This window comes from Eumetopias jubatus, unplaced genomic scaffold (genome assembly GCF_037043125.1).
Source record: "Eumetopias jubatus isolate StellerSeaLion01/CBP00866 unplaced genomic scaffold, mEumJub1_p1.0 scaffold_2, whole genome shotgun sequence".
NCBI classification, from domain to species: domain Eukaryota; kingdom Metazoa; phylum Chordata; class Mammalia; order Carnivora; family Otariidae; genus Eumetopias; species Eumetopias jubatus.
The window spans coordinates 1,737,991-1,761,950 of NW_028274808.1; the positions used below are offsets into that span (position 1 = coordinate 1,737,991).

The window sequence follows — 23,960 nt, forward strand, 5'->3', positions numbered from 1 at the left end:
CTTGAGGAGGTCAGTCTTTTTCTTAAGACCTTCAACTGATTGGATGAGGCCCACCCACATTATGGAGAGCAATCGGCTTCACTCAAAGTCTACTGATTTAGATGTTAATCACATCTAAACTTCTGTTTCACCAAATGTCTGGGTACCATAGCCTCGACAAGTTGACACATAAAATTAACCATCACACACAGCCATAGAAATCTGATACAAGAAGGCACCAAAATATGAATAATGATCATCTCTGGGTGGGGGGTTTGTGGCTGAATCTTATTTTCATTTAAATATTTTCTAATTTTTTTTGCAAAAGCATATATTAGTGTTGACATAAGAAAAGATACTAAAAACCACTTCATTGTGTTCTAAGGCCCTTGTAATCCCTAAGTGCTGTTTTTCCAACAATAATAGAGTTTAAAAACGAAATATACTTGTGTTGTAAAGTCACCATAGCAATAAATTTATGCTCAACAGCTTTATTAGACATTCAGCTACGAGTGGAAATATAATTGTGTGTGTTTTAAAGCCAGAGAAGTGAAATTATTCCCGGTGGTATTCCCCCACACTTGGTGCCTCTGAAGTGTGTTTTAGATGAGGCATGTGGAGCAAGAATTCTTGTAGACATGCATGTTGTTGGGAGTGCTTGGGGTCTGTTGGTATCACCGGGGTCCCTTTGCCCCTGATGAGGCAAAACAAATGAGCTTCAAGCAAATCACACAATCACTTCCAATTCCAACATCATCATTTATATTTGGGGGGCAGCATCTATATTACTTCCTGAGGGGCCACCTGCTATGGACTGTTTGTGTCCCCAAAATTCATATGTTGAATCCTAACCCCAAGGTGATGGTGTCAGGAGGTGGGGCCTTTGGGCAAGGATGAGGTCACAAGGGTGGAGCCCCCAGGAATGGATTAGTGTCCTTACAGAGGAACTCCAGAGAGCTCCTGCCCCTTCCACCATGTGAGCACAGGGCTGGATGGCCATCGAGACACCAGCTCCGATCCAGACGCCAGATCTGCAATTTCCAGTCTTGGACGTGACCTCGGATCTCCATTCTGCCAACAGTGAGAAGTCAGTGTGTGTTGTTTGTAAGCCTCCTGCCTGTGGGGTTCTGTTAGGGCCGCCCAAACGTAGACACTACAGTGCTGTGAACAGCACCACAAACTGAGGGGCTGGAAGGCCAAAATCCAGGGGTTGGCAGGGCCATGCCCCCTCCAGAGCCTCTGGGGCGTGCTCCTTCCTTCTCAGCTCCGGCTCCTGGTGGCCCCACCTGTTCCTTGGCTTTTAAGCACCTCACTCCAGGCTCTGCCTCCTTCTTGCACAGTCTCTCCTCTGCTGGAAGGACCATCCATATTGGAGTGGCACCCACCCCAGTGAGCTCATCCTCACTAACTAATCCACAATGACCCCATTTCCACAGAAGGTCATACTCTGTGGTACTGGGGGTTAGGACCTCAGCACAATTCTTGGCAGGGGTCACAGTTCACCTCATAACAGAGACAGCCCCCACTCAGCCAAGATAAGGAAGCAGGTATCAAATGGTGCTGATCCAGATGGGTGACTGTCGAACACTGTTTCTGAATTTCAGTCCCCGCATTACTTTTTCATGCTGGAGTCTTTGACCAAACATATAACAGTAGTTTTCTCACCAGACAACCACTGCGGTTCTGCCCTCAAATACCGAGAGCTCTGTGCCCCTCAACTGAAGCCTCATCTCTGGCCCGCCGTTATTTGTGTGTAAGTCAGCTCATGCAGGTGCTCACTGTGACTCATTATGAGCACAGATAACTTTGCCTAAAACAAATAATTCATATTCCACACAGTAGTTCATTTTATAACCAACTGACTTTGTAATTATTCTGCAAGAAATGTGGCTGCCCAGACTCATATCCTACCAGTTTCACTTAAGAATTGACATCCCCGCTGCTGTGCTGGGGTCCTGGTGATGGACGCTCCTCCTTGTCCGTCCCTCCTCACCCCCCTGAGCCCCACCTCCACACTGTCTGGGACTGGTGAGACCCATCCCTTGACACCGTCCCTCAAGCTGCCCAAGCAGCTGTCTTACCTGACATTGAAGGATGGAGCAAAAGACACACGGTCTAGTCTTGGCATAGCTAAAGGGTCCTCAAAACACTGGGATCTCAATATGGAAATGTCTTATGCCTTCTTGCCCTGCCGTGTGCTTCGGAGCCGTCCTGGGCCATCCTGGTAGCAGGGCGAAGGCTAAGGCTACTAAGAGAGCCCTGGTCCCTGCAGATAAGGCATTTAACACACGCAGACAGTCCTGCTGCTTCTCAAACTGCTACCTCTTCTCTGGTTCAGGGCTCTTCCCTTCCCTTCCCTCTGTGAAGGCTAGGAGCTTGCAGGGGAAGGGAGGTGACAGCACAAGGGTCTGCCCTCACACACAGCCCTCCACTTTGCTCCTCCCAATGCCGGCCCTTTGGCATGGGGGTAGGAAGGGGGGAGGAGGAGAGTGAGGTCGCCACTTCCCTTAGAGCTGGCCTGTTGGCCGGAGCATCTCTTGGTTCCCTGAGGATCCGAGGCTGTCTTCTCTTTCCTTCCCTGCCTAGCAGGAGAGACACGATTCAGTTTCCCCTCCTCCTGCCCACACCCTGTCTCTTCCCACCACCACCTCCGGCAGCTCACTCCTACAGCATCTTCAGATCCTGTACTATTCTTTGGGGAACAGGAAGGATAAAATGGGCTCAAACCAGACACCCTGAGTGTCTACTTGACCTACGGGGCACATGATCACTCGACCAAATGTGGAGGTGCAGACCAGTGCTCCTGCCGCCACCTCTCTCTGGCCCTATGTCATGACCCAGAAGCATCCTGGTTCCTCAGGAAGAGGAGAGACACCCCCCAGCCCCCCACAGAGGGGAGACCGCATATTCGACTGTGAATGTTTGCGGATTCTGGCACTTATGTTTCTTGCCTCTACATGAATAATTCTAATGCAAACTAGAAGGTGGCCTTACGAGGTGAACGTGTCCAAAAAGGACACAATCAAACGCAATGGATGCTCATGGCGATCCCCCCCGCACCTGGCCGGGCAGAGGGAGGATGGCAGGCGGTGTGGGAATGGACCCCAAGTCCAGCATCCCTCCTCTGACTTTCTCCCACCGGAGGCCTGGTTTTACTGTGAACACTGCAAATGTTTACCAAGCAAACTGCATCCTCGCTCACATTCTTCTCAGCCCCAGCTCTGGCCTAAGTCCAGACACCCGCTGGCATCCAGCTATGGCCACCGACAGCTGTGTCCTGGCCAGACAGAATTCTCCCTCATCCGCTGCTTCTCACTGCGTTCCCTAAAAATCCCTGCTCAGATCCTGAAGACTGTGAGTATCTTCACACGTGACGTCTCTGCTACCTTCCCAAACCCTCCTCCTGCAACGTCCCTCCCCAGATCACGTGGCGTCCGCTGATGTCCCCCTCATCGGTCGCTCAAGGAATGCCTTGCTGGCAGAACCAGGTGGGATCACATGGCATTGTTCATAAACACCTGTCCGGGGTCTCAGAACCCCAGGAGGTGTCCGCAGAGGAGCCTTCCCCTCCCTTCTGGTGTGGACGGTGGGCTTCTCCACCCAGGTGCCTGGGGCCCCATGTCATCACGGGGTGACTTCTAACGATTGAAGCTCCCACAGTGGGGGTTTCCACATGCCATCTTCCCGCACATTTAACGCCGCGATTATTACTCCCATCTTCTGTGTTCTCCTCTGCTTCCTGACTCAGTCACGACCTCCTCAAGCGGACGCACAGTGGACGTTTGGTGCTTTGTGTTGTGTCCCCCGTCAGCGACCGGCAGAACACTTGGGATCTTGTCCACGGCACTTACACTATTTAATTTCAGATGGACTCACATTTAGTGATTAAATAGCATATGCCTCTTACTTTATAGAGTGGTACTAATCAAATACTTAATCTCTAAAACCAACGGTCAAAAAGTATGACGGGAGGTTGAAATTATGGAGACACAGTTTCTCTGCTGAAGGGATGGTTAATCTCTGTGCGAGCTGGTAAATACCCATGAGGCAGGTGGCTGTTGGTGGATGGGGACGTGTTCCAGGGCACAGGCAGCATCACAGGGAACGACCTGGGCCTCCCTTTGCCTCACTCACCGGACTTCACCCTTGAGGGCAGAGGACATGTCTCAGTGATCCTGACACACAGCAAGTGCTTAGTATATGATGGGCTGAATTGCTTCTAAGGCAATTTCGGCTGGGGTCAGTTGTGTGGGGTCACTGCTGGTAATGCTGGGGAGCTCTTGGTAATGTGCCGTCTTTATTATAACTGTGTTCCAGAAATCTGGTTTGTTAGGCAAATAATTTTCTTACCATTTTTTTTCCTGAAGGTCCTACAGAGCCACTGAAAAATTTCAGGCAGACTAGCAGATTTCTATTTTGGAAAGATCGCTTTGACTGCGTGGGTACGATTTAGTGTCTGTCAAGAAAGGGGAGCCGTGACAGCTGTGGTGGGAGGCAGGAGAGCAAGGGTCGGAAGCTGGAGATGTCGTGGTACGTGTGCAGGGTCTCCCGAAGGAGCCGGCGAAGGGGACCCCCAGGGTCGGAGGTGCTTTCAGTGGGACGGGGCAGAGGCGGGAGGCGTGCTGAGTCTCGCTTTGGGCATGTCGAGTTTGAGACGGCGGAGACGAGTGGCGTCCACAGTCCTGCTGACCAGGTAGGAGAGAGGCCGCCGGACGGCCGTCTCGGCCCAGACCTACCAGGTCTGGTGCTGCCCACTGAGCGCCTGCCATGCTCTGCCTTCTGGGCTGGGGAGGACTGCACTCAACCTGCCGTGGGGTGGAGGGGCCATGTGATCAACGTATGGCCGAGGAGTGCCAGTGGAAGTGACGTGCGTCGCGTCTCGATGGACCTGAGACCCTCCGGAACTTTCTTTCCCTCTGCCATGGCGACCAGCAATTTCTGGGTAGTGGCACTTCCTTCAGCCTGAGTTCCAGAGAAAGGACAGCATAGATCAGAGTCCCCAGATGGCTCACGGTGGGCATGTGGCAGTGAGTGAAAATAAACCTGTTTTATTTGGAGTCAGTATTCCGGAGGCTCTGTTGCTGCAACATTACGTAGCCTGTCCTGATGGACGCGGTGGGGATGTGTATTGGGGGATTATCACAAAAAGAGCTGTGTGATGAATTCACGTGGGTGGGTGCCCAGGCCCAGCAAGAACATGCGGCGCAGAGGCGGGACGCGGAGCGAGAGCTCCCTGCCAAGCAGTGTCCGGAAAGATGGAAGAAGACACGGAGGGCTGGAGAGCGGCACTGAGGTGCGCAGAGGGGGTCCGGGAGACGGGAGCGCGGCTGTCACGGCAGCCCGAGGAGGGGCAGGTCCCCTGGAGGAGCCTGGCCGGAGGGGCTGAGGCGGCGAGGAGCTGAAGTAAGTCAGATGGAGGCAGTGGATGCCGCGGGAAGGCACAGCAGGGCTGGGAGGAGCACGGCGTCCACGGGAGGCAGCCTGTAGAGGCTGGGGCATGGTCAGCCCGTCCAGACGCCCTGTGGAAAGTGTGCGTGCTTAGGGCGGCAGGTGCAGGGGCGCGGGGCTGGGACGCGTGGTGACATGCTTGCGTTGTTGTCACGTGAGGACTGTCTCCACTTGCTCTGGTCTCACGCGTGGTGCGAGACGCTGTGTGTGACAGACCGTGTCAGACTGCCGCTGGCTTCAGCGGGGGGGGCCCTCCTTGGGGGGTTCTGCTCCCTGGCCCCGGGGCTCCCCGCTCTGACGGCCGCCCACAGCCTCTGCAGGTCTCCTCTCCCCACTTGATCTGGAGGGTTGCTGCCATGTCTCCTGGTTGCATAACCACCCCTTCTTCTGCACAATGAAGCCTCCGTCTTGAACGATGCTGACCTGCATTCTGATTACTGGTCTGTGTTTCCACCCCTTTCTCTCGCTCGACCTGTAAGTACCGAGCGCCCCCGGGGCTCTGGCAGTACCTCTTGCTCTGGTCTCTCTCTGTTATCTTCCTGCATGACCCTACCCATGTGCATGGCCACAGATATTATCTTCGGGCTGATTCTCCCAGATTTTCCTATTGACCTCTCACTTCTGTCTGGATTCCAGACTTGACAGGAAATTGCCTAGGTGTGGTTTCATAGAGATGTCTGATAAGCCTCTCAACTCCACTTGGCCCCAAAATAACTCTTGGTTCCCTCCGGTTGTTCCCAATCTGCTGTGTCCACAACCCCCTCTCTCAGCACAGAGCACGGGAGTCCACCCCACTCCTCAAACCAACAGTCCAGGACTGATGGTTACCTACAGCAGGTGGTCAGAGGAGCGAGGAACAGAAACAGGCAGTGAGCGTGAAGGGGGACCCACACCCCTCTGGGGACACATTTTTAGGTGGTTCCGATCTGTGGAACTAGGTGGGGGGTGGGGGAAGAAGGGAACCAGCCAGAGACTTTATAAAACATATTGATTCCATGTGTGAGGCTAAAGACAAAGAAATCCTACAGATCCAGGGCCCCGCTGAGGACATGCGTTCCTCAGGGGCACGTGAGTTAGAGTTCTAACCACAGCTGATGAGTATTCAGATTCAACAGATAACTGAATATATCGTGGTTGATGAGACCCATGTGTCTCATTGTCAGAGGAAGACCTTACAAATGAGGGAAGGTGAGAACTTGAAAGGAGCCCCACGGTGTCTGATTGGAATCAGAGAGAGAAGTACGAACTTTGTACACAGGTGGATCCAGATGCCGGGACTGACGTGGGTACACCTGTGGTGTGGCGTGCACACAGCCATCTGCTGAGGGCCCAGAAGCAATGACCCACCTGTAGAGAAGAGCAGCCAGCACCCAGGTCTTGATTCTTCAATACCATTCTCCAATAAAAGGAACCCGTGCTCTTTGGAGAAATGTCTCACCCCAGTGTGGGGCAGAGAGAATACCAGATCAGATGGAATAGCAGGTGGTTTCAGAAGGTAAAGAAGTGCTCAACACAGGATGGGAGCAGGTCAAAAAGAGGCAGACACCAGCTGGCAGGAGCTCCCAGTGGCCAAGGCTGGGGCTATGCAAGCTACAAAATCAGGATTAATCCACAGCTCCTGAGTCCGTGCTGACGTTAATACATTATTGACGAAATAGTCCACTGGGGAAGCAGGACAGTTCTACCTTGTAGAAAAATACCTGGGCTGGAAGGAACGGGGACAGAAAATCACTACGAGGCCAGCCCTGCTGTGTTCATGAATGCAACAAGAATTGCACGCAGGTGAGCAAATCATGCTGAGAAGCAGCATATTCCCAAGAGGGACAATTGACACTCCACTGAGGAGAAACCCAGCACCCTAACACCCACCCTCCAAGACACGGTGACACCAGGCACTCAACATCACTTCTGTGGAATTCTTACCCAATATGCATTACCTCCAGTTAGTCACACAGCCCAAGGAAGGGACATTTTTAAAAAAAGATTTTATTTATTTATTTGAGAGAGAGCGAGCATGAACAGGGAGGAGCAGAGGGAAAAGCAGGCTCCCTGCTGAGCCGGGAGTCCGATGCGGGACTCGATCCCATGACCCTGAGATCATGACCTGAGCCAAAACCTAGAGTCGGCTGCTTACCGACTGAGCCGCCCAGGCATCCCCAACGAAACAAGTGACATGTGGTGTTCCAAAGCATCCAGGTTGTGCAAGGCAAGGGAAGGTGGGGGAATTGTCACAGGTTGGAGGCATTCAGGGGCCGGGACAACCAAATGCAACACTGGAATCCTGGACTGAATCCTGGACCCTAAAAAGATCATCAGTGGGAAAATGTAAGATTCTGAGGAGGTCAGCAGTTTGGCTAAGGGTATTGTACTACCTGTAATGTCCTGTATCTCTAATTGTACTACGATGATGTAAGATGCTAACATTAAAGAACCCTGGTGAAGGGTGTATTGTAACACTCTGCAAGATATTTGGAGCTTTTTTGTAGGTCTAAAATTAGTGCCAAAGAAAAGGTTAAAAAACTTAAATATTTATTTTTGAACTCAAGAATTTCCAAGAAATAGAAATATACAGGTCCCATTCTCTGACTGCTGTGTAATAAAACCAAGGAATAATTGCCCAAAACAGAGCCACAAAGACAATTGTACGAACAGTAAGAAAAAGTCTCAGGATGGCCCTCCTGCTGCCTGCGTCCCGCCGGGACAAGTCCCTGAGCACCCCTGCGTCTGCCCGCTTCCCAGTCCTACCTCTGAGCTGGAGCATTGCAGCGCCCGTCGGCCCACCGGCCTCCCTGCTCCCAACCTTGATCGGCCATGGCCCGTCTCCGCAAAGATCAAGCCCTGTAACGGGTGCTCAGCACATCTGGAGCGAAGTGGAGGCTTCAACTTGATGCCAATATGAGTCATTGGTCCCTGCCTACCTGCCACTCTGGCCTTTAATTCCTGCAAACATGCAGGACTCTGGCCCAGCTTCGACTGTGTGGACCTGGTGTTTCCTTTGCTTAGGTGACTCCTCTCCTCTGTGTAGAACTGACTTGTACTGAGCTCTCTGCTTACGTAGCACCTGTTCGGTGGGACTTTTCCTAATCCCCAATCTAGAGTAGCTACCTCATCACTTTATGTCGTGAAACCTTATTTGGTTCGTCTTTTGGCTCATTATCGCTGTTTGCTACCTTCTGGTTTGATGACAGTCTGTCTCTCCCTTATAAGCCCCTTCTGGTCACGCTCACTGCCAACTTCCTCGCTCCTGGGACAGTGCCTGCTACTCGAAAGCATTCGGTAAATACTTGTTGAACAAGAGAATCAGTGAGTCAGTGAATGAAGACAATTTTCATGTCCGGCGTAGTTCCTGACATGTACTAGATGTTCAATAAATGTTTGTTGAGTGACCCCGTGCAATGTAAGGAACAAAATACTGTTTTACTAGAAAACATCAGATAATGTTGATATTTATAATTAATGACATACCAAGGCTAATATACGTCACTGAAATTGGGCCTTTCTTTAGAACTTCAGCTGTCTATGGACAGACCACTGCTTAGAGGTTGCATGTTGTCAAGAATCTTTGGTTTCGAGCGTGAAAGTTTCGACCAAAGTAGGGAATGTACTGGCTGATCAAACCAGATGTCCAGGGCTGGACGCACTGCAAAGCGTGAGTCCACGGAGGTCCAGACAATGTCCCTGTGAACCCAGGATCTCCGTTCCGCTTTGCTCTGTGTTTGCTTCATTCAGACTGTCCCCAGGCCGTGGCAGGACGGTGCCCAGCCGGTACTGACACCGTTCAGCTCACTGAGCATGGCAGAAAGTTTGTTTTTCCAACGATGGCGGCAATTCCTTCATTCATGTATTCAGTTAACAGATCGCTATTGCACTCCTATCCTGTGCCAGGCACTGTCCCATCTGCTTTAGATACATAATGAACAAAAGAGACAGAAGTCCCCGCCCTGCTGGTCTCGCGCTTTAATCTTGGAGACAGGCAATAAACGTAACCGCTGATCTGTAATCAATGAGTGACGTGTAGGGAAGGTGATCTGTGCTGCGAGAAGCATGAGCAGAGCTGGGGGTCTGGCGGGCCTGTGAGGGAAATGGGGGTGGACGGTGGGGGGTTGCAGTTTGAACTAGCATGGTTCGGGGGGCACGGGGAGCTGGCTGTGTGGATCTCTCGGACGAGGGGGCTCCTGGCAGGGGAATGGAAAGCAAATGGCCTGAGGCAAGAACATGCCTCAGAATTGGGGAAGAAGTGGGGTCCAGCACGACCTGAGCCAGCCAGGAGGAGGAGTGGAGGAGGGAGGTGAGGGGCCTGGGGAAGGGGCACGGTGCAGAGGCCCTGAAGCTACGTCATCATCCATCTGTTGCCATATTACTCTGAGGGACAGAGGGAGCCCAGTGGTTTGAGCGGATGAGTGAAATAGTCCAATTCAGGGACAAGTTTTCATGACGTACGTCACGCGGTCAGGCAGACTTCACTCAGGACCATCACAGAAGGTGTGTGGACAGCAGTGGGACACCGCAGTGGGGGGAGGTCGGGCTCAGCGCTGAAGACAAGAGGACAAAGGGGACATTCACAGCCACGAGGCTGCTGGGGTCGTGATGGGAAATTACGAAGAGGAGATATGGGGTTGGGTGGGGGGCGCTGGCTAAACTGACCTAGCAGGATGCTTGCTAGAGGCAGGCCCCATGAGCAGACCTCACCTGGGGGGCCCCAGGGGCAAGAGGAACCTGATGAGATGTGCAGGGTGGGGGTCTGGCCATTGGGACTCAGCAGGGGTCTCACGAACCTTGTGCTCAAGAAGGCCACGGTCCCGCCTCCGCAGCACAGGACTCACTGGCACCTGACGGAGGTTGGGTTGGGGACAGTCGCAGTTGGCAGGATGCTGGCTCCCGGGCTGGAATTAGGCTGAAGGGCCACAGGGCAGAGCAGGGAGACCAGCTACAAGCCATGCAGCACCCACCTTCCTGACGCAGAGCATGCGGCTTCCCCCAGCAGGGCAGACCACGGTAGGATGGGAAGTGGCCAAACTCCAGGGGTATTTTGAAAGTAGACACAGCAGAAGTTCCTCAGGCCTTGGATGGGGGTGTGACAAGGAAAGAGGAGTCCCTGAGGAAGCATGCTTTAGGCCTGGGAGACAGAGAAGACGGATCCTCAGGACCTGAGATGGAAAGAGTTGAGGGGAGGTGGGTCCTGGGATGGAGAGATGGGGGCGGGAGGTTGGTCCTTAGGTGGAGAGATGGGGGTCTGGGAGGTGGGTCTTCAGGTGGAGAGATGGGGGCAGGAGGTGGGTCCTCAGGTGGAGAGATGGGGGCGGGAGGTGGGTCCTCAGGTGGAGAGATGGGGGTCTGGGAGGTGGGTCCTGGGATGGAGAGATGGGGGTCTGGGAGGTGGGTCCTGGGATGGAGAGATGGGGGTCTGGGAGGTGGGTCCTGGGAGGGAGAGATGGGGGTCTGGGAGGTGGGTCCTCAGGTGGAGAGATGGGGGTCTGGGAGGTGGGTCCTCAGGTGGAGAGATGGGGGCGGGAGGTGGGTCCTCAGGTGGAGAGATGGGGGTGGGAGGTGGGTCCTCAGGTGGAGAGATGGGGGTCTGGGAGGTGGGTCCTGGGAGGGAGAGATGGGGGTGGGAGGTGGGTCCTCAGGTGGAGAGATGGGGGTCTGGGAGGTGGGTCCTGGGAGGGAGAGATGGGGGTCTGGGAGGTGGGTCCTCAGGTGGAGAGATGGGGGTCTGGGAGGTGGGTCCTCAGGTGGAGAGATGGGGGTCTGGGAGGTGGGTCCTGGGAGGGAGAGATGGGGGTGGGAGGTGGGTCCTCAGGTGGAGAGATGGGGGTCTGGGAGGTGGGTCCTGGGAGGGAGAGATGGGGGTCTGGGAGGTGGGTCCTCAGGTGGAGAGATGGGGGTCTGGGAGGTGGGTCCTCAGGTGGAGAGATGGGGGCGGGAGGTGGGTCCTCAGGTGGAGAGATGGGGGTGGGAGGTGGGTCCTCAGGTGGAGAGATGGGGGTCTGGGAGGTGGGTCCTGGGAGGGAGAGATGGGGGTGGGAGGTGGGTCCTCAGGTGGAGAGATGGGGGTCTGGGAGGTGGGTCCTGGGAGGGAGAGATGGGGGTCTGGGAGGTGGGTCCTCAGGTGGAGAGATGGGGGTCTGGGAGGTGGGTCCTCAGGTGGAGAGATGGGGGTCTGGGAGGTGGGTCCTCAGGTGGAGAGATGGGGGTCTGGGAGGTGGGTCCTGGGAGGGAGAGATGGGGGTGGGAGGTGGGTCCTCAGGTGGAGAGATGGGGGTCTGGGAGGTGGGTCCTGGGAGGGAGAGATGGGGGTCTGGGAGGTGGGTCCTCAGGTGGAGAGATGGGGGTCTGGGAGGTGGGTCCTCAGGTGGAGAGATGGGGGTCTGGGAGGTGGGTCCTGGGAGGGAGAGATGGGGGTGGGAGGTGGGTCCTCAGGTGGAGAGATGGGGGTCTGGGAGGTGGGTCCTCAGGTGGAGAGATGGGGGTCTGGGAGGTGGGTCCTCAGGTGGAGAGATGGGGGTCTGGGAGGTGGGTCCTCAGGTGGAGAGAATGGATCTGGGTGAATTGGGTGAACACCCTGACAGGTGGGTGCAGGTGGTGAGGGGCACTCCTGGGAGCTCCCCCCGGGCTAGTCCTTGTTAGGGAGGGAGAGAGCAGAGGGGTGGGTGGGGCACGTAGAGAGCAGGGGGACCGTGAGATGGCGGTTCTGGATTGGAGGTCAGGGGAGAAGGAACTGTAGACCCATAGAGGGATGGCACGGACCTTTTGGGGCACTCTGGCGTTCACGCTTGTGAACCTGAGTTGAATCCACGTGGGGACTGGCATGCTCCCCTCCAGCCACGCTCACTGGACTGGTTGGCCCCCATGGCCCTGGTGACCAGACTCTCCAGAACCACTCTGGATAATCCAGGAGGGGCAGCGAGGGATACTGGACAGGAGGGACTGGCTCCCCAGGCCACGGGCCATAGCCAGGCTGGTGAGCTCTCACCACTGGGGATGCGTCTGGTTGTCCATCGTCTTCAGACTTCCCTTATCTTACTTCTTTTTGCCGACTGCCTCATGAAGGGTTAATTGACTGCGGCTCTAACTTATTTGGTCATCAGGATCTGAACCTAGGTAGTTTTGTCATCTGTCGGCTGTCTCCCCACCCCCCGCCCCTACCCCCGACGCTGGGCAGATAAACTCCATGCACACGTGCTGTGCTCTGCTTCTCTCTGTGCCTGGCACCGCGACACACATGTAGTTGTTTCTCAGTAAGTAGTGGTTAAGTAAATGGGTAACCAGTTAATTAATGGTGATGCATTCATTGATGTGTTAATGTAATTAACTCACTAACATATCCACTATTCCTTCTCTGCCATAGAAGTTGGTTGGCCAGCGGTATTCCTTTTGTCCTGCTTTTGTCAGGCTTCTTCTGAACATTTTGTTCTCTGGGGACTCAGAAATCTGGCCGCTAGAATGCACAGCCCATTGGGAGTCTCTAGGAGCCACATACCTGAGTGTGGGGGCCTCTCTGAATCATTCATCCCGAGGTCCTGGCCAGCGATGTCGTGTGAGGAGCTATGTGGTGTCTGTTGTCCCGCCTTCCCCACTTGCAGGGGGGTGGGTTCCAGCATTGTTTCCCATCTTCCTGATTGTCTGGGGATCCAGGTGGCAGGTGGATTAGGGCAATTCTGAGCCAGCCTCCCCATTGCCCCAGTGTTCTCCAGGCAGGAAACTGTTCTCCAATATTTGACCATTTAATATTTGATGAGATCCAATGCGAATTGCTAAAGTCAGTTCTCCTCAGGGAAGTGTTCCTGGTGCTGCCTCTCCATCCCAAGGCGGGATACCGAGGGGCCGCCCCCATTCCGCATCTCCATCAGGACCGATGTCAGCCACTCCAGAGCTACACGGCTCCATTCTCGGGGCCCCTGAAGTGAAGGGGCACAGAGCAGGGGCCTAACGAAGTATGAACAGATGACCACACAGATGAACAACTGAAGTTTGCTTTGTGGTTTGGCAGACACTGTAGACTCTACTCCCACGTGGCCAGGATCTACGTGGCTGGAGGCTTATTCTCCAGGACCCATGGTTATATAACCTGTTATAAATGCATTCTGGCTTGCTGAGAATGTAGATACAGACCTTGTCTCCTACCACCGCAGAGAAGAGGTTTCATTAGTGTGTTTGTTATTTGGGGATGAAATGGATGAAAATGCAGATTCTTTAAAAAAGGTCTTTCAATCGGGGTCCCTATCCCTGTTATATCCAAGTAGATCTGTGTTTCGCGAGTGTGCTCTGGTCCACCGAGCACCCCAATGGAATCACCTAGAATGTTTATTAAACATTCTAAACCTGTCTCTGGGAATGTGGTCCAGGAATCTGCATTATTCACAAGCACCCAGGGGATCTGGGTATAGGTTAGCATTTGCAAAACCACTAAGTGGATGTTTTCTTGTTGCCACTAGCCTTTAAATATAAACCGGTAACTGCCAGAAATCTTTATAAAGAGAAAACCTATGTACGTGGTTTGAAAAGAAAATCTCAAACACGGAAGAAGGCCTAGCTGTGAACAAGAACGAAAGGGGGTAGGCACAAGAGCAGCTCTCCATGGTAGGCAGTGAGCTCAGCATCGCCCAGTGGGGTCCCTGTGATGTACTCGGGCTGAGCATCCCGGGGCCACATGTGTCGTCAGAAACACCAGCAGCAGGAGCGGGCAAAGTGCATTACACCACAGCAAGCTTCCCCTTCTTCATTGCCTGGATTCCCGGGACCCTCCGAACGACCCCCTGAATTATGTAGGAAGGGATCATCCTTGCCTTCATAGTCAAAGGAGGAAAGTGCAGGTCAAGAACATCAGTGTCTTGCTCAGGTTCTGCAAGGATGCACACGGATGAAATTCAGACTTCAGACCCAGGTCTTCTGGCTTCAGATCTGCTCTTCTCAACATTTATCCCTTCCCTTTTCAGGGGAGCTGAATAATTTAAGGGGAAGCTGATGGAAACACTTAATTTGCATTTCTGTCACCACTCATGCGGATGGTGAACTGTAGTTCCTTTCAGAGGATAAGATTTATCACATCCTTGAGAAGCAAGGCAATTTCCACCTTTCCCCGAGTTTGCTTTGTTCACAACTTAAAGCGGATGACAGCGAGAATTCCTCCTAAATGCCCAAATTTGACCATCTACTGAGACCAACCCATACTTCTTACGTTAGCTTTAGAAACTTCCTCCATCCCTGTTTACCTAAAATGGCCCTTCAGTACAGGACTTCTTTATTTAGCAATTTAAGGCTGTTGTGCCTTGCTCATTTCAGGGGCCGTTCTTTCCCCCTGCATCCCCGCTGACTCTATGTTCTGTTTTCTACGGGGGCGATGGAGCCTGAGGTCCTTCGGTAACTCGGTTGGGCGCATGAGCCAGCGATGGCCCCAGAGAGGCAGCTCTCTGTTCTGGAAACAAATCATAGCACAGCCTTGTGCTCATCTCAACTATTAACTTAACAAGCAGTTGTGATGATCCATTGCAAATGTTTAAAATGCTTCTATATGATACAACATATGCACGCTTGGGGGTGTGAGATCTTTGTGCTTGAATCTCACTGCATCACAGCTCTGGACCTGGGGGCGCTCTGTCTCCCCGGAGTCAAGATTTTCTTGCCTTTTTGAAACCAGCTTGATTATCAGATTATCTTCCCTGGAGAATCATAACCAACATCAAGGACAACACAAGTATTTGTGGAAGATGTGCTGTGACTGCTACCCATACTAAATCCTCTCTGGGGGCTGCTGAGAGCCTATGACCCAAATGATGTAAAACTAAATATAGCACTTTTCATATCTGATTTCTAAAAGCATTATGAAGATATAATTTATACACCCTGCAATTCGTCCATTTGAAGCACACAATTCAACAATTTTAGTATATTCAGAGCTGTGCCGTCTTCAGTGTGATCACTTTTAGAACATGTCTTCACACCAAGAAGAAAGCTGGTACCCACTGGCAGTCAGTCCCCCGGCCCCTAGCAACCACTAATCTGTTTTCAGCCTCCCTGGGTTTGCCTGTCCTGGGACCTGCCTGTAAATATAGGCCTACGATACGTGCCTTTTGTGTCTGGCTTCTTGCACTAAGCATTATGTTTTTTATGTTTCGTGCATATTATAGTGTGTGCCCCCTGCTTTTATGGCTGACACCAATTGTGTGGTTACAACACCGTGTATTTACCCATCCATCAGTGATGGACATCTAGGTTGCTTCCACTCTGGGGCTCTTAGGAGTAATTCTGCTGTGAATCCTTGCACAAATGTGTGTGGACATATTTCTCTTAGACACATACCTGGGAATAGCATTGCTTGATTATGTGGAATTACATTTAACCCTTCAGGGAAAGTCCAGACTGTGTTTAAAGTGGCTGTGCCTCATTTAGTATTTAACAATATAAATTTGCAATGGATTCCGTACTATATTATAGTACACGTATAAACATACAATATTTATATAAAAACATATCCCTCATTTTAAAATTTTTCTTTTCTTATTTCTATTCATTACTTTAATCTCTGAAGGCTTCCAAACACATAATTTTGTAATGAGAGCAGATTTTTTCATCTATCGTGACACATTTACATCGTTAATGGTGATATATCGACGCCTGTATGTGGAAGATAAGTAGTTGGAGCTTTTCCTGAATACCGACCCTTTTCTCTGAGTTTTTGAACTCTCTCTATTGCCACCTTTCCTTTAAAACACATTTCAGAAGTTGAACTATAAAGCAGTTGAAGTAGGACAAAGACAAGATTTTCAGGAAGACATTGGATCTCTTTAAATACATCCTTCAGAAAATCGAATTCCATTAAAATTTATGGGCAGCATAGCCATCTCTTTGAGGACAAGGGGCAATGATTCAATCATCTTGTTTCTGTGATAGGCACCCAATAAATGTTTGTTAGATGAATGACTCGTTTTGCTGGATAAGCCTATTTGGGGAGAGCATTTTAATGCCGAAGAAGAAAACCTTTTCAGAGGGCCTGTTCTGCTTCAGTCCTGCCTGATGTTGGTCCCTGCACTGCTGGGTTCTGCTCTGTTGATGTCGACTCTTTATCGAAGTTCACTAATCCTGGCCTCTATTTTGTGTCTCTTCAGAAAAATAAATTATAGGGAAAGATGTTATAGCTCATTGAATTTAAAAAATAAACCTCAGAAATGTTAAATGTCAAAGAATTAAATTGATACCTTCTATTCTGCTTATACACAATTCATCGTAGAGATATTGGTAGTGTGGCCAATTTAAAGACTCTCAGTAAAAAATGAACCCAAGGGAGCCTTTCAACAGAGCCACTGTTCCCTATAAATTCAGGTGTGGCCTCTGCGGTCACTCCGAGCACTTACAGCCTGGGGTACACAGCTCTATCATCACACAGAACACTTGCAGGATCGTATGCAAACTCTCCCAGGACTCATAAAGGAGCTTGAAAGCAGACTCTTTAAAGAAGCAGGAAGGGAGTTCATGAAAAGAATACGGGGCTTCTCTGAGAATCTCCAGAAGGGAAAGAGAAGTGGGTTTGAAGGCTCTGCAACCAGGAGCATAAGCCTCACCTCTGAAGTAGTTGCGTGAGGACCATCCTTTCCAACTCCTTGTGCCAAGACCTCACAGTTTTGATAGCCCTGGGCAGGACAAGGGCAGCGATGTCTGAACTACTGTGTAGTAGTTTTGTAAACCAGACCTTGTAAATGAGAGCTGGCAGCTTCCACGGTTGCCGTCAACAGCATGGGTCCTACTTAGCTGTCACCTGGAGCCTTGGGAAAATGCATCTCATCGAAGGCACATAGGTCATGTGCCCATACTGTAGCTTTAAGGGAGTCTGCAAGAAGAAATGCCCAACCTGTGTGATCCTGTAATAGGAGTCAGACTCTGCCTCTCCCAGTGTGAATTCCCTAAACAACAACGAAATAATTGAGATGTCAGTGAGCCAAACAAGTGACAAATGCCACCATAACAACATAATTTTAAAAAATAAAACTGAATGGGTAAGAGTTCTGGAGAACTAACTCTCCTACAGAAAACAGTTATAAGCTCTGGAATATATTCGATCTATCTGCTACAAATATACACAGTTGACCCTTGAACAACATGGGTTTGAACCATGTGGGTCCATGTATACACAGATTTTTTTAAATATAGATCCAGTACTGTAAATGTATTTTCTCTTCCTTATGATTTTCTTAGTAACATTTTCTTTTCTCTAGCTTATCCTTTTGTAAGAATACAGCATATTATACATAGAACATACAAAACATGTGTTAATTGACTGCTTATGTGATTGGTAAGGCTTCTGGTCAATATTCAGCTATTGGTAGAGTTTGGGGTGAGTCAAAACGTGGATTCTCACTTAGGTCCCCCTGACTCCTGTGTTGTTCAAGGATCAACTGTATATATCTGTCATATGTATGTATGTTATATGTACACATGAACATATATATTAATATAAACAATACAGGACAGCAAACAATAGCAGGCAGGAAATAGATGATCTTCAGATACTGAAAAAGGAACCGCACTCAGTGAAATCCACATTTGTAATCATCTTTTCTGAGCACTGTCTCTATTCCTCGTGGTATGGGACAGTAAGAATTTAAGCAAAAGGCTGCAGTCATGAATTTGGATATTAAGGAATAGGGTTTGGGGTTTCCAGAGTGGCAAGAGGAATTAGGGGGCAGGGACAAGACAGAAACCAAGGAGCCATAGCGGGGGAAGAGCAACATCTGTGTAAAAACTGGTCACCCCGGAACAGAGTCTAATTTTCAACTGCTACCCTCTGAGGAGGATTAAAAGTTTAGGGATTGAAGTCCAGCAACTCATGGTGTCTCGAAAATAGCAAGATATCTAAAACATGGTGAACATTAAACTCAGTGAACACTTGGAGCTTTCCACGGATCCATCCTGTGAATGCGTAAAACCGTGCATCCACAGTTCAAGATGATCCACCAGCACAAAAATCAATACTCTTCAGAGGAAGATAACAGGATCCAGAGTCTCTATCAACAGCGTCCTTTGTACCTAAGAAAGAAGAAGAAAAAAACCAGGCAAAGTTGTACCAAAGTGAAACTCACTAGCAAGAAACACAAGAAGATGAACCCTGACATGGCCCAGATGTTTGGATGATGCAGGAAGAACTTGAAAGCAGCTATTATAAGGGTCTGTGTCTTAAAGGAAAAGATGGTCTTGATGAGTGAACAGACGGCAGAAAGAACCAACTCACATTTCAGGAACAGCAGAGTACATGATCTTAAGTGAGAAATTCACTGCTTAAGAGCAGACTGAGAAAGCAGAAGGAAAAAATGTTGGTTTTTGAAAACAAATCAATGGATATAAAAGCTGAAGAAAAGAGAGGTAAAATATTGGGAAAGAAACAGCCTCAGAAATATGTGGAATAATGAAAAGTAAACTAATATACGTGTAATTAGAGTACCAGAGGACATCATGTGATACCTAGAAAAGCTCATATCAGACTTGTGGATAAATCATCGGTCAAAGACAAAAATCACAAAGGCAACTGTAAATTATTTAGAACTGAGTGACGGTGAATATCCAACATGTGAAGGTTTGTGTGTGCTGCTAAAGCAGCATTCATAGCATTAAATGTTTATGTTAGAAAAGTAGAAAGGCTTAGAAACAGCAATCTAAGCTACCACCTTAAAAAGCAAAGAAAGGAAGAACAAAATTAAATCCAAATTAAAAGAAGGAAAGGAATAATAAAGAGGAGAATCAGTAAAATATAAAATGAACAATAGAGAAAAATGCAATGCCAAACATTGGTTCTCTGAAAAGATTAATAAAGTTAATAAACCCTTAGCAAGATTGATCACCTAAAAAGGGGGAAAGGGAGAAAATACCTATTATAAATATTAGGGATAGAAAAGGGAGTGATTGTAGATCCAACAGAGATGAAAAGGAAAATGAGGGAAAACTGTAAGCAAATTTATGTCAATAAATTCTACAGCTTCTATGAGTTGGACCACTTCCTCGAAAAACACGCCTACACAGAAGAACTAGACAATCTGCACAGCTCTATTATGTATTAAAAAGATTTAATTCACTGTTGAAAACATTCTCACAAAGAAAACTTCTGGCCACAGTTGTTTCACTGGCAAATCCCATTACACCCCAAAGGAAGCTATAGCACGAATCACACAGAAACTTATTAACTTCAGGGTGAAAGAATAGGAAACCTCTTGGCTTATTTTATGAAGGCTGTGTAAGTCTGAGACCAGAAATGTTGCCCCCAAAAAGGGCAATTAATGACCAATATGCTGTTTTAAATTAACAAAATATTAATAATCCAAATCCAATAATATGTAAAAAGAACAAAATACAGTTTCTTCATGACCAAACAGGACTCATTCCAGGAATGCATGGTTGATTTAATGTCTATAAATCAACGAAGGAGGGGTGCCTGTGCGGCTCGGCTGGTTGAGCATCTGACTCTTGGTTTCGGCTCTGGTAGTGGTCTTGGGGTTGTGGGTTGGCTCGCATTGTGCTTAGGGTGGAGTCTGCTTGGGATTCTCTCCCTCTTCCTCTCCCTGGTAGTGGTCTTGGGGTTGTGGGTTGGCTCGCATTGTGCTTAGGGTGAAGTCTGCTTGGGATTCTCTCCCTCTTCCTCTCCCTGGTAGTGGTCTTGGGGTTGTGGGTTGGCTCGCATTGTGCTTAGGGTGGAGTCTGCTTGGGATTCTCTCCCTCTTCCTCTCCCTGGTAGTGGTCTTGGGGTTGTGGGTTGGCTCGCATTGTGCTTAGGGTGGAGTCTGCTTGGGATTCTCTCCCTCTTCCTCTCCCTCTCCCCCTCCCCCTGCTCACTCTCTCTCTCAAGTAAGTAAATAAAATCTTTTTAAAATAAATAAAATAAAAATCAATGAAGGGATCCACCACATTAGCAAATGAAGAAGAAACGTGTTATGATCGTTTCAAAACATGAGGAAAAAGGAAAACTCAGCAAACCCAGAGTTAAAGGGAGCTCCTTCAGTTGGAGGAAGGTTATTTGCATAAATGTAGAGCCGATATAAATATTAAGATTATGTAAGGTTGGCTAAAAGATGGGACATGAACCCTCACCCTTCTTATTTAACACTAGGGTGGCGGGTAGCCAATAATAAGGCAAGCAAGACAAATAAAGAACACTGAGATAAAAAGGAAGAACTTTATTCTGTTTATTCTCAGACGACAAGAATGTTCACTCAGAAAACCTAAGGAAAGAACAAAACAAATACTAGAACAAATAATGGCATTTACCAAGGCCAGGTGCTAGCAAGATCTGTAAAACGCAACTGTGTTTCTTTAGACCAGCGACGAACAATTGGGAAATGTAAAATTTGGAGTTTGCACTCGTTAATCCCCATCACCCGTTCCCCCCCCACCACCACCCTCCCTCTGGCAACAACCAGTTTGTTCTCTGTACTTAAGAGTCTGTTTCTGGTTTTTGTGTGTTTGTTCATTTGTTTTTTTTAGATTCCACATATGCATGAAATCCCGTGCTATTTGTCTTTCTCTCTCTGACTTATTCCATTCAGCATAATACCCTCTCGGTCCAGCCATGTTGTCACAAATGGCAAGATTTCATTCTGTTATGGCTAAGATTCCAGTGTGTGTGTGCTTGTATCTGTGAATGTGTGTGTGTACACATGTACACATATACATAAATACATATATGTACATATACATACATATCGCACACCTTTATCCACTCATCTGTGGATGGACACTTGGGCTGCTTCTTGGCTACTGTACATAATGCAGCCAATGTCTCTTCAACATAGTGTTTTCATCTCCTTTGGTGAAATACCCAGTGGTGCAATTGCTGGGTCATAGGGTTGCTCTACTTTTAAGTTTTTGAGGAACCTCCATACCGTTTTCCAGGTTGGCTGCACCCGTCTGCATTCCCACCAACAGTGTAGGAGGGTTCCCTTTTTCCTACATCCTCGCCCACACTTGTTATTTGTAAATGGGTTTTAAACGTCTCAACAGCATTGTCAAATCTCTACCCTGAAACCACAAGTATTGCTCCAAGGAATTAAAGAAGAGTGACATAACTCGGTACTAGTGACATCAGGAGGTGACGGAAACTTCAATGTGGAGATGTTAATTCTCCCCCATCTGAGGTATAACTTCAATGCAACCTCAGTCAAAACCAATACTATTCAAAGCAACCTCAGGTTCTAGACAAACTGACAGGAAGAATCTAAAATATACGGAAAAATGCACAGAACCTTGGAAGGGCCAAAACTATCTTGAGAAAGAGCAAAGTTGGACAACTCACACTCTCTGATGCTTTTTCCAAGTCCCAGCCCCGGAACCCAGCATGTCTTTGGGGATCCCCATCTCCTTTTAGGGGAACGGTTTTTGGTATCTGAGCAGGCAGAGTGGGTACACACGTGTCTGAAATGATCTTTGCGCCTCTGTGAGGCTAAGCATGAATTCGTCCCGCTGTCCCTGACGATGACCCCGCAGGACAGGGTCTTCCCAGCCTCCCCACCCTCCCCCTGAGCAAGGTGTCTTTCATCTCCATTCAAACACTTCCTCTCGGAATCACAAGTTATTTGGAAGACTCTTGTTTAACCTCCAAGTACTTGGGGATTTTCCAGAAACTGTTCTGTTAATTGATTTCTAGGTTAATGTCATTACGGTCCAACAACATACTCGGTGTGATTTCTCTTCGTTCAACATTTGTTAAGTTCCATTTTATGGCCCAGTCTAGTGTATTATAGTGAATGTTCAGTGCGCACTTGAAGGGACTATGCATTAGGCTACTGTTGGCGGGGGGGGGGGGGAATCTGCTTGTAAGACAGTGTGATTTTAGTGTAAGACTAGACCAGGGTTTCTCAGTCTCAGCATTACTGATATTTGGGGCCAGGAGGCTCTTTCCTTTTGGGAGACCCCCTGTGCACTGAGGGTGTTTTTCAGCAGCATCTCCAACTTCTACCATTAGATGCCCCTCCCCCAAGTGTGGCAACTGAAACTGTCCCCAGACATGGCTGGGTGTCCCTTAGGAGGTGAGAGCTCCCAGGATAAGAACCACTCAAAGAGAATACGTCAGCGCAGCGGAGAACAACTCTCAGCATCACACGTGAGACTTCCGCTTGTCCAAAGACACCAGTAAGAACAGGAGAAGGCAAGCCACAGACCGAAGGAAAATGCTCCTATCTGACAAAGGATCTGCACACAGAATATACAGAGAAGTCCCACAGAACAAAAATATGAAGCCAAATAACCCAATTTTTACAATGGGACAGTTGAAAAGTCATGTCACAAAAGAAGATGCACAGAGGGAACGAAAAGCGAAGCTCCAGTGAGATGCGCATCACCACCACCGCGGTTAGGACGGAGGACAGCACCGTCCCCACGACATTGTGGGGTTACAGCATGCACGCAGAGCGGACTGAGCTGTGCACTGGAGACCTGGGCATCCTACCTACACCAGCGTTGTGGCCATGAATAAAAATGGACTGGGTATTTATTGTCCTGTTGTGGGATTTCTGTTTTAGGGGGAAAATCTCTTTTTTGTTCTCTTCAAAAATTTTTAAATGGTTGAAATGTTTCTTTGAGACAAAGCCTCACATGGGAAAATGGGTCCCCATCTGGGCGACCCCCTCCCCTGTCAGCTCCCCGCCAGAGGAGACATCTCGACCCAATGCCAGAGGAGAAAATCCAGAACCACTACTCTGCATCCCCCTCCCCACATCCAGGCCTTCTGAGGACAAGTAAATGTGATGTTTGTTACCATTGACCAAGTGCTCCTCACGGGCCGGGCACCACTCCAAGCCTATCATGTGCAATATTCAGTAATATTCAGTAAGCGCGACACGTTAAGTCCTGTTACCGGGAGCCGCACTTGGCAGATGCTCACTGAGAGTAGAGACCTGTCTGCAAGAACGCACGGGCTCAGGCAGGGTGCGAACCCAGGCTGGCCCCCCATGCGTGCGCCCCCCAGAATGAACCTCTGTGTGCGCTGTGGGACTCCATCACCCGACGCGGGGCCCAGTGTGCATGCAGCGCTGTGTCCACACAGGGGCCTGTTCGCGCCACCCCCTGGGGTCTCTTTCCCAGAGATCCTCTCACTTTCTAAAAATACACTGACTCATGCCCCAAACTCAAGACTTTTCTCAAATTGCCCCTGGGCTCTCCTCTTCGTGGACAAACTTGACAAATTGTTCAGAATGGTCACTTACGCTATCATTGTGTCGCCTTTACTGCGATCTGGTTTCTGCCCCGAATCCACCAAAACCATTTCCCCGTGGTGTCTGTGACTGCTGATGGCTCGGTCTGGAGCTGCTCCCGCCTCGCTGGCTCCGGGCCGTCTGCAGGTGGCCCTTCCTCTCCCTCCCTTCGGCTCCCCTGGGGTGACCGGCGACCATGCTCCGTGTCCCTCTCTGGCCTCGGGGCTTAGGCCTGTTCCGGCAGCCTGCCCCTCAGACAAACTACCCTGAAGACAAGAAATAATCACGATTGAGCTCCGGGCTGGACCCTGTGCCCCAAGCAGAAGACACAACAGACACATCTCCTAACCCTTCCCACCGAACCAA

The 23,960-nt window shown here is 49.6% G+C and overlaps 1 protein-coding gene across 1 annotated transcript in view; it reads left to right on the forward strand.

The window, feature by feature from the left end:
• Positions 1 to 23,960, forward strand: part of DLGAP2 (DLG associated protein 2) — a 166,107-nt gene that overhangs the window by 71,873 nt on the left and 70,274 nt on the right. The window lies entirely within an intron of this gene.